Below are 11,521 nucleotides of genomic sequence, written 5' to 3'. Positions count from 1 at the left end.
TATGTTTATATTTTAAAATATATTTATTTTTTTAAATTGTTTTTTCTTCATGCAATAAATTGTGTTCTATGGCACTGCATGCAATTATATGCTAAAGGAAATGTGTTTATACAAATTATAGGCCATATAAATTCTTATATGAATAAAATGCAGTTTTCTTACAAAGTCTCTGTGCTCAATGGTTTTGTTACCTCTAGGCTGATTAAAAGTAGTACGAGAGTAACCTTTACTTCTTATCACCGATTCTCTTATTAGCCATTCTTCAACCTCCTCCAAACAGGCTTTCTGAGAAACCCCTTCCCACAACACACAGGCTCAATTCCATGTTGCTGTGTGAGCTTGATGGGTAACCTAGGTCTTGCGGGCACAGAACTGAATCAAGGCACCAAACATGCTAAGCTTATAGCTTGAGGTATCCACTAAAGGCCCATGTGGGAATAAGGTCCTTTTATAGACCTGGGGGCTGCACATACCACTCCCTAATGTTGACACTCTTGTCCCCTGAACAAGCCTGTCATTATTCAAAAATCAACTAAAATGTCACTTTCTAAGGGAAGCCTTCTCTAATGTCCCTAAGTCATGTCCTACTTCTATTCTTTCTCATAACACATCATAGTTCTTCACAGGGCATCAACGTTTTAATTATAATTTATGTAAAATTTTATTCATCATTTGACTTGCCAACAAATATGCCTAACTCATGAAAGGCTTAAAAAAAAGAATATTTATCATGTAAATAGAGTGTTTAATTTTGAGATGCATGATTCAATTTAATTATAATCCCCCAATTTTTCTTACCATGGTTTTCTTAAAAATTAGGTATTCCTGTCCATTGGACAGAATTCACACTACATTTATGTATTTAGCATAATAAATAATATCAGTATCTTAATTTTTATAGTATGCAAAATTTTCACAGTAGCATTAATAATCCCTCAATAAAAAAATATTTAACTCTTGCTACAAGAATAAAATGTTCCATGAAAAGACTGAATAGGAAAAAACAGTAACAGACTTTAACTCATTCTATATTGATAAGAATCATAAAGGAAGAACTGTAATAGATACACAAAGAAATAACTTTTATATCAGATAAAACATCTAACCCATAGAAAAATTCAGTCTTATTTAATGTACAGCGATTTTTATTCAGTGTAGTCAAAATTTATGATTGGTTGTTGGTACTTTTAGAAGCCTTTATTTCCTTTTCTTATTATAAGGGGAAAACTCTATAGTTATTACTGGTCAAGGAAAACGAGTTTATTATACAGTTACTAAACTTTTAATGTTTCACCAGGAACTGGCATAAGGAATGGTAGAAAAAACTAAGACTCGATTTTAAATGTGATTTGCTTAGATAGCATTCGATTTTATTACACTCCAAAACATATTAACTATTACCTCTAAGTGTGTGCAAAAACATAACTTTAGATAAAATTTTAGATCACTGAAATTTCAATGGAATAGAATTAAATAAAATTGAACTGTTCACTTAATGAGTTTAAATAGTATTACATATTAGTGAACAGCACAGATCTGTAAGTATGATGCACTTTGATTCAACTCCTGCAGCCAGCCAATTCTGTGTGTGCGACGTTTGGAGAATCAAATATGCCCTCTAAATTTTAGTTTTCTATGAATAGACAGAAAAAATAGATGCCATTCAGAGGACTGTCTTGAGTATTGAAAGCGATAAGGGAAAATGCCAAGCACATGACCTGGAACAAAAGCCCCCAAAATTAGCTTTAAGACAGCTTCAAGACATATACACACTATTACATATAAAATAGATAACCAACAAGGACCTACTGTATAGCACAGGGAACTTTACTATATATTCTGTAATAACCTATATGGGAAAATAATCTGAAAAAGAATAGATATATGTATATGTATAATTGAATCATTTTGCTGTACACTTGAAACTAACACAATATTGTAAATCAACTATACTCCAATATAAAATAAGAATTTTTAAAAAAGACAGCTTCACGAAAAGAAATTGATAGCACACTCAAGAAATAAGAAGTTTAGTATGACACTTTTCTTTTACCTACCTCGTTTTTCTTTGGTTTGAAAAGGTTTGAAGACATTTATGAAAATATTATCATACTTATTTAGTATATAATAAAGAAATAAAATATACTTGCTGCATAAATATCACTAAAATCAAAAGCCAATTCACAAAATAGTAAAGTATAATCCCAAGTGGTTATAAACTGGAGTGTACAGCATCCACAAATACACTTGTTAATCAAGTTTTCCTATCTATCAGACACAGAGATTGAAGTTTTCAAGAATTAGAATATACCAAAATGCTCATAAAACAAGATCTCTTCTGAAGATAACACTTTTTTTTTAAATGTCTTTATTGGAGTATAATTGCTTTACAGTGGTGTGTTAGTTTCTGCTATATAAGAAAGTGAACCAGCTATACATATACATATATCCCCATATCTCCTCCCTCTTGCGTCTCCCTCCCACCCTCCCTATCCCACCCCTCTAGGTGGTCACAAAGCACTGAGCTGATCTCCCTGTGCTATGCGGCTGCTTCCCACTAGCTATCTGTTTTACATTTGGTAGTGTATATATGTCCATGCCACTCTCTCACTTCGTCCCAGCTTACCCTTCCCCCTCCCCGTGTCCTCAAGTCCTTTCTCTACGTCTGCGTCTTTATTCCTGTCCTGCTCCTAGGTTCTTCAGAGCCATTTTTTTTTTTTAGATTCCATATATGTGTGTTAGCATACAGTATATGTTTTTCTCTTTCTGACTCATGAAGATAACATTTCTTTGCTCCAGAAATTATTTCATTATTTCATATTATCTAAAGGAAAGAAGTCATTAATTGCCATTGACAATTGACAGGAATTCAATCAATTTGTAATGTAAGTCAGGAAATGCTAGTTCAGAAATAAATCTGCCTAATTGTTATGAATAGAGATTTTATTGTATTTTAATTACTATTATTAGGATTTATCTTCCCATAGAGTTTCTATAAGTTACATAATTTTTCTATGCATGACCATATATATATATTTCTAAGTAGTCTACAGGCAAATACAGAAGCATATATATAACTTCTAGACTTCACATAAATAATATTCAATATAAACCATACAAAATGATGAAATGAGTACAATAGTAGATTAATGAATTTTTGCTGAACATAAACTTCCAGAAAATATGATCTTTAAAGGTTTAATAAAACCTTGAAATGCTTCTATATTTCACTAATGCTGTCATGTCTAAATTTGCATTTGAATAATGTCCCATTTATACAATGCCTTCTAGACTTACCAAATTACTCATACTCTGTTCTTTTGGACAGCAGACTAGGTAGTTATAGATACTAATGATATTATTCAAGGAAAGTGGGAAAGTGAAAATTTTATAATGAGGTTACCTCAGGGCAAGGTAAGAGAGTAAAGTCATTTTTATGTTAGTAATTTATATGCATTGAATTCTAGATTACTAAGGCACCCTGATCATCAATGTTAGAACTGGGTCAAGGGAATTAGAAAATTATGTTTACAAGTGAAGAATCAAGGAACAATTTAAAATAGCCACCTGCTTGGAATGTTATTTCTTAGAACTGTTCCAAGCCGACAGCAAATGACTGCATATAGTTGTATATAGGGATCTCTGAAGATATGTTGGGAAACATAGCATCTTCAGAGAGTTTATCACCTGATACTGCTGATACTTGGGAATTTGTTATACTGTTTGCAATTTCATTGTTGGTCAAAAAAATTGCTTTTTTGGATTAGGTCTTCTAAACTAGAATATGTTCACTATTATTGGAAATTTAAGACAATGCTTGGATTTAGATGACTACGTACAAATTCACACATAATTGTAATTTGCAGGAAATCACTGATTACCACTTAAGTTGATAATTTTTTATCCCTAAAATTCAAGCAACAAGCAGTTAATGAGTGCATAGGTGCTCTGATATGTATTATTGGCATGAGTAGGCCATTAAACATGGTGTTGACTCTTCAGAAAATTAATAAGAAATTAACATGTGCAGTTCATAATATTTATCCTAGTTTTGGCTATACGTGCATATACATCTATTTAGTCATACTTCACAGAAAATGAACACATACTATTATCCTAAGTACAGGATACCATTTTATTTGCTATTTATTTTATTTATGCTATTTATTTTTATCTCTAAGTCATTTTTAACCTTGCCTTCAACATCTACAGTATCATCTATGTATAAAAAATATGTCTTGGACTTCATAAGAATGTATAAGTTCGCCATGGGCCTCAGACAACCAAGGTACTTTTGTATATTGCTCTATATAATTAAAGAAACAGTAACTTAAGTGGCTAATATTCATAATGGAAACATGAAAAAACAAGCAAAGTACTGATTCATGAATTTTTCTTCTCAACTGATTAAATTATATGATGGAAGCAATACAGTCAAAATCATCTACATATAGTTAAATAAAATATGCATTAACTAAGATATTGCTGATAGAAGGCCCAGAATCTAGTACAGGAAGAAATTTGAAATTCTTCACCGGGAATATTTAGAAATGGAGATTAACTGAAAGCTTTTGGAAAGCGTACTTAGCTAAGATTTTTACTACTCTCTTGTTATCTCTCACTTACTTTCCTGATTTTGGATGGTTCTCTCTCAGGAAGATCTAGAACTTAATAAAATATGAAAATAAATGTGAAATTATTCACTCTGAAATATATATTCATTTTGCATCAAGTATTGTCAGACACTATTTGGGGCTCTGGGAACACTAAGGTGAAAAAAGGCAATTTCTGTTTCCACAGAGTCTTAATAAATAGACAATCTTTACATAGTTCAATATCTAGGATTGGAGATTTTGTGTTATACTGTTGAAGCATGGGAAAGGGAGCCCACCAAGAACTGGGATCAGAGAGAATGAATAGAGGTTAGCCTGATCAAGAAATTGTGAGGGATGGGAGGGAGTGTTTGACTCAAAGGAAACAGGATATACAAAAATATAGAACTAGATACTGTCATATTTCCCTTCTATATCCTTGTCAGGACTAACACACCCATCTCACTCATGCTGAGAACTATCTACAGTTGAAGTCTCAAATCTGCATCCCTTGCTGGGAATTTCTATCTCTCACTCAGATCTGCTTTGCTTAAGGCTATGTTACCTCCCAAGGAACTGCACGTAGTCAATTATGGATTGATGTGGTGACATACATGTTCAAACTCCTTGCTCCAGTTTGAGGGAATCTAAAGAGACATCCTGGCTCCAAGGCTTTCCATATGATTGGCTGAGACCTCAGCTGCCACTGCACTGTTGGTCAGTTTATCTCTCTTCCCAAATTTTATTGGTCTCGTCTCACAAGTATATCCTCCTAGAACACTCCCCAATAATCATTGGAATGCAACTCTCCATCTCAGTATCTGTCACCAGAGTACCCAATCTAAGATGAATATAGAAGTGGAAGGTAATATGGTATATTTGAGAAACTGAAAGATGACTAATATACCTATGAATTAGAGAGTTAAAGAGAGGCAAAAAAATGAGACTGAAGAAGTAAGCATGAACAGACTGTTTTGGAAACCTTGTTGAAAAGTTATGACAAAAGCAACAGGAAGTGATTGACAAGTCTTAAGTAGAGGAGTGATAATTTGTCAAAAACTGTGGAAATCAAATAAGATAAGATATGAGAATTGACAATTGGGTTTATCAACAATGGACTTCTTTGGTGACCATGACAAGATCTTCTTATAATGCATTGAAGAATGAACAGGAAATGAAGACTTGTAGACATTAAATATGCATCACCCTTTTGAGGGATTTTGGTGCAAAGCGTAGCTGGTCAGGATAACATGGGCAAGAGAAAGTCTGTAATTTTTTTTAAGTTGGAAGAAATAATCTCATGCTTGTATATTGCTTGGATTGATCAAGTGCAAAGCAAAGCACACGCACATGCGATGTGGGAGAGGGAGGGATAAATCTTGAAGCAATATCTTTGAGAAGGCAACAGGAGAATTAATGTGATGTGTTCTAATTTTCAATGAAGGATGAAATCTCCATTACTCAAGCTGAGGAATTGGCTTTAGGTAGGTGTAAGCCCAATATCAGTGAGGTGGAGAAATATGTCCTGCCCACTTTCATGGAAAGTGCTGCAAAGTCACATTGCTAGAGTGTGGTTACATAAATCTACAACAAGGAGGAAAAGAAGAATAATAGTCTAATCTATCACATCAGGTTAACTCCTTTTACCAACATGTTCCATTCATAATTGTCTCTAGTCATCTAAAGAGACAACTATTCCATGGGATTTAGAACAAATAAAACTGAATCAAATAAAAATCCTTTAACCCCTTTAGTTATATTACATTAAGTGACTCCTCATTTAAACAGTGTAGGTATTTTGATAATTGTTTATTTTATCATTACCCTTTTTAAGATAATTTTAGATATTTTTGTAAATGTATCTTTACATTGAATCTTTACAATGAATCATAATTCTCAATCTATTTTCACAGGTTTCATCCATCTAATTATTCTCAGAGGATGTGTCTTCATGATGCATTCAAATAGACATTGTGAATGCCATATGCATTACAATATAAAAATCTCAGAATGAAAATTTGGGAGACTATTCCCAACTCTAAGATGTTTCTTAGCCATGGAAAAATATTTAATTTTTTGTGTTCATTTAGTTCATGTAATGGATTACTCACTTCCCTTCTTAACATGTAATAGTTTTATTTTTAATTTAAAATAAATCTATATAAATAAATAATTGAAAGTTTTTCTATTAATATTTATTTATTGGATATCTGTATGGACTGTACTGCTCATGTTAGGGTAAGAATGGAATTAAGGGGTTGAACTCCAGACCTCAAGAGGTTATATTCTTGTTATACAAAAGTTAAAACATAAAATATTTAGGTAACAATACAATGCTACATGTGAGGAAGTACCAAAATAAATGGTACTCTTAACAGGTGATTCATTGTAGAGAGAAACATGAGGGCTGAAGTTATCAAAGAAGTTTTTATAAATGATCTAGAAACAGAGGTAAGTTTCAAAAAAAATTGAGTACTTATTTGGTATCAGTCCCTTTTAAATATTGAGGATGAATAAAAAGAAATTTATGTCATTAAGAAGGCTTTGCTCTGGTGCAGGAGAGGAGAAAACACAGACAATTATAAGAGAATATTTTAAATGTATGATAAAATTATGATAGAGATATACCAAAAATCAGGTTGGAGTGGTGAGATGGGTGTGAGACTCAGAAGGGCAGACCATGAAGTTTTCTAGGATATATGACAATGCTTTTATGTGGTATCTAAAAGTGTGTCTCGCTGAGTCTCCTAGGATGAATAGGAGTTAATCAGCTAAAGATAGATATAGATATAGATATAGATGTAGATATATCGATATATCTACATCTATATCTATATCTGGGCACCTAAAGATATATTTTTTAGAGTGCATAGACATTTGCAAGGGTTCTATGGAAGACAAAAGTGTAGAACGAAATTTAGAACTTCCCATTGCTTCTTTTTCCATAAATCTATGCCAGGTGTGTCCCATCAAGGCTTGAAAATAACAGTTATTCAAATATACCTCTCAGAATGTTAGGCTATCAATAGTTAAATATTTACATTGGGCTCTATAAGCTATAATTAGAATAATCAATAGGCTAAAATTGTCTATACTGATGGATAGTTAAGTAAATCATGAATTAAAGTAGCCAGAGGAGTTAGAAATTTCTAGAGCAATTTTTGTTGTTTTATTGCTTTTTTAAATCTCATTTTGCTATGTAACTGATTCAACACCCAGCGAATAATGGAGCAAATATTTGATTAAATTATGTGGAGGTATAAAAAGTTCCCTGACCAGTGTATAGAATGTATTCTAAATTCTTGTGGTTTAGTTGTGTATTTCATACAAATAAAAAAAAACAACAACTCAGTTGGACCAAATTCTGAGTATATTCACAACTTTAAGACTGTGAAGTGATTAGTTAGTGGGGTTAAATTTGAATACAAATAAGTAAAAATCACTGTAGGTTAAACAAGCGATTGACAAAATCCACTTAATCATATTTTAAGTCTTCTTAAGAACACTAAATTATGAGAAAGTTCTTAAGAACTTTTTGAGTTATTTACTAAAACTGCATATACATTTTTTTCATGTAAAAACCTTAATATATAAAAGATAAATGGATATATGTCACAGTTACTGTGGCAGAAAGAATTATAAGTCTTATTAAAGGCTTTCAACTGAAAGTCAATTTCTAGCACCTTAATCTTATATTTCTATCTTAGCCTCTTTATCAGGGATTCAAAATAATTTTTTGTAATGACTTTCTGAAATACATTGTAAAGGAGCAGTGCCACAGAAAATGAGTTGTTGCTAATTTAGATGATTAATTTTCCATATTAATCACTGATAAAGTTCTTTCTTTCCCTATAAGTAAGTATGTCCATTCAGCATAGTATTGACTTAAAACTTAAATTCTGATAAATAGGTTCTTCTCTAGAATAATGGAAAGAGAAGCTCAGAGGGTATAATCTCTTCTGATTACATTTGGGCCTATTTTTCTACTTTCTATTTAATTAAAATTTATGCTTTGGACAAGTTCAGTGATGTTTCTTTAAGCTATGGTTTTGGTTTCTTAGAGTTCTTGTAAAACCCCTTCAACATCTTTTACTATATTTTGATTACTGCTCACCCAAATTTCCTGGCTATCATGTTGATAGGTCTATCAGGTCATGAAAAACACCTATTTATATACATTTTGTCCTCCAACTCATTCTTAATAAAGTAAAAAATAAAGCAAACTAAAAAATAAATATTTCTACTAGGTTTGAATTTTATTGTAAGGAGATACACATACTCATATACACCTTATTCTGATAGAAGGAGCTGCTTGCTATTCTGGATAGGAATGTATCTGAGTTCCAGATTTCCACTGAGGAAATTCTCCCACTAATTCAGGCTTGTAAATATCTCTTCTTTCTAACTTTCATCCAAAAACAGTTACCAGGTCTGCACACTTCTCTTTATACACCCCAATTTTATCTCTGCCTATTTCTGCTAACCTAGTTCGAGTCTATCAATGGAAGCCTGGGTCACATTGGTCTCTGGCTTGCCCTCTTAGTTAAATTCTGGCTGCCTCCAATCCAGCCAGAACAGTCGATGCTATGTTAGTATTTACATAACATCATGTTTTCATGTTTATATGTCATCCTCCTGCCAAGAATAGTAAAGTATCTCACATTATACAGGGTGCTTTCCAATTTCTTTAGTATGTCACTCAAAGAAAGATAGATTTATATGCCCATTCTAATCTACATTGTTCACCCAAGTGAATTACTACAGTATTTATCTCTGCCATTTGGAAAGTATGTGTCATTTGGAAAATCAAATAAAAAATGAAATAATAATGAAAAGCTATAGAAGTTAAATATTTAAGTCTGGGACTAGGTCTTGTTACTAAACAGCTTCTTTTTACTTATGTGCTCAATAAGTAAATAATCAAAAAATGGATCAATATGGTATCAAATTTTTTCCTATATTAACATCCATTTTACTTGGCAATACTGTGAGTAAATATGCACACTCACACACACCTAGTTCTGATAGAAAGAGCTGCTTACTATTCTGGATAGGAATTTATCTGAATTCCAGATTTCCATTGAGGTAAAACACAATTCTCCCACTAATTCAGGCATTAATTAACATTTAATTCAGGCATTAATTAACATTTAATAAACCAACATTTTTTTCAACTCCAGTGTATTCCCATTTTTTGGAAATAAAGCTATCTGATAATTGTAGGAAAAGAAACTAAAAAATGCCCAGGCTTTGTCGTCTTTGGCTCACACAAATGTTAAAAATACTTTAAAATTTAAAAAAAAAAAAATGGATAAAGAGGTGTTGAGACTAGATATAATAAATATTTGCATGAAACTTCAGAATAATGGTTTTTTTTTCCTTGTACCTTTCACAGCTTGGTAATTCAACATTTTCCAGAATGCCAAAATTTAATTTTAGGATTTATAAAAATAATAAATACACAAGCATTTATTATACTTGTTATAATTATATTTTAAGTTTAGATTTTCTTTGAAGCTTTATTTCTAATAGATTTGACTTGGCAAATCCATAATTGTATTGATTATTTATTTTAGGAAATAATTCTGATATATTGAATGTCATCACCTTTATAAATCTAGCCTTTGAAAGCCTAGTATTATTTATTTTCTGCCTTACAGAAATATATGTATTTGTTTTTTTCCCTAAAACTGAGATTAACTACATTGATTATCTATGAAATATACTTCAGAACTAAGTGCCATATAGCCACATAAAATAGTTCAATCTAGATTCCATTGTTCACTAGTTGTATGATCATTGCTATTTGGTTTCTTAGAACTGTATTTTCCTAATGTGTAGAAGGAAGATAATAATTTGCTTTGAATATTGAATAAGACATTCAATGTGCTTGCTACACAGTAAATGCTAAATAAATGTTTTATTTCCTTCAACTCATGTTATGATGATATCCATCATAATTTACAATTATTGACAGCAGCTATTGTAGCTTTTAACAAAAAAAAATATCAAGGCATGATAAAAATGTAGAAAAAACACAGTCTGAAGACACAAAACAGACTTGGATATGACACAGAGTTTGGAATTGCCAGAACATTTAATAAATATAATTAATATGTTTAGAGCACTAAGCAAAAGAGTAGACAGTGTACAAGAATAGGTGGGTACACTAAACAAAGAGATGGAAACTCCAAGAAAATGCTAGAAGTCAAAAACACTGTAACAGATATTAAAAATGTCTTTGTTAGGCTAATTAGAAGACTGTATACAACTGAGGAAGAAATCAGAGAATATGAAAATATGTAAATATAAACTTCCCAAACTGAAGTTTGGCAATAATAAAATTAATCAAAATGAAACAGAATATCAAAAAACTGTTACAACTTTGAAAGAGGCAGCAAACATGCAATTGCAATAGAAGAGGAGAACAGAGAGAGAATGGAAAAGAAATATTTGACACAATAATATCTGAGAATGTTCCCAAATTAACAACAGACAACAAAGCACAGTTCCAGGAAGTTCAGAGGACACCAAATGGAACAAATACCAAAAACTCTATATATCGGCACATCATACTCAAACTGGAGAAAAAGAAAAGAGAAAGTACTAAAAGAAGCCAGAAGAAAAATGCACCTTACCTATGAGGGAACAACGATACGAATTATAGTGAATTTCTCATCAGAGACCACGAGAGCAAGAAAAGAGTAGAGTAAAATGCTTAAAGTATTGAAAAACAAAAACCAAAACTACCAAACAATTTTCTATACTCAGTGATATTATTCTTCAAAAAGTGAAGGAGAAATAAAGAATTTCTCAGGCAAATAATGAAATAACCACCAGTAGATGCACCTAGCAGCAAGAAATTTTAAAAGTTCTTCAGAAAAAAAGAAAATACATACAGATCAGAAACTTGGTATATAAATCTAGGC

Source organism: Stenella coeruleoalba (assembly GCF_951394435.1).
Source record: "Stenella coeruleoalba genome assembly, chromosome: 4".
Classification (NCBI taxonomy): Eukaryota; Metazoa; Chordata; class Mammalia; order Artiodactyla; family Delphinidae; genus Stenella; species Stenella coeruleoalba.
The sequence above is the reverse complement of the archived record's forward strand: the minus strand, read 5'-3'. Positions refer to the sequence as shown.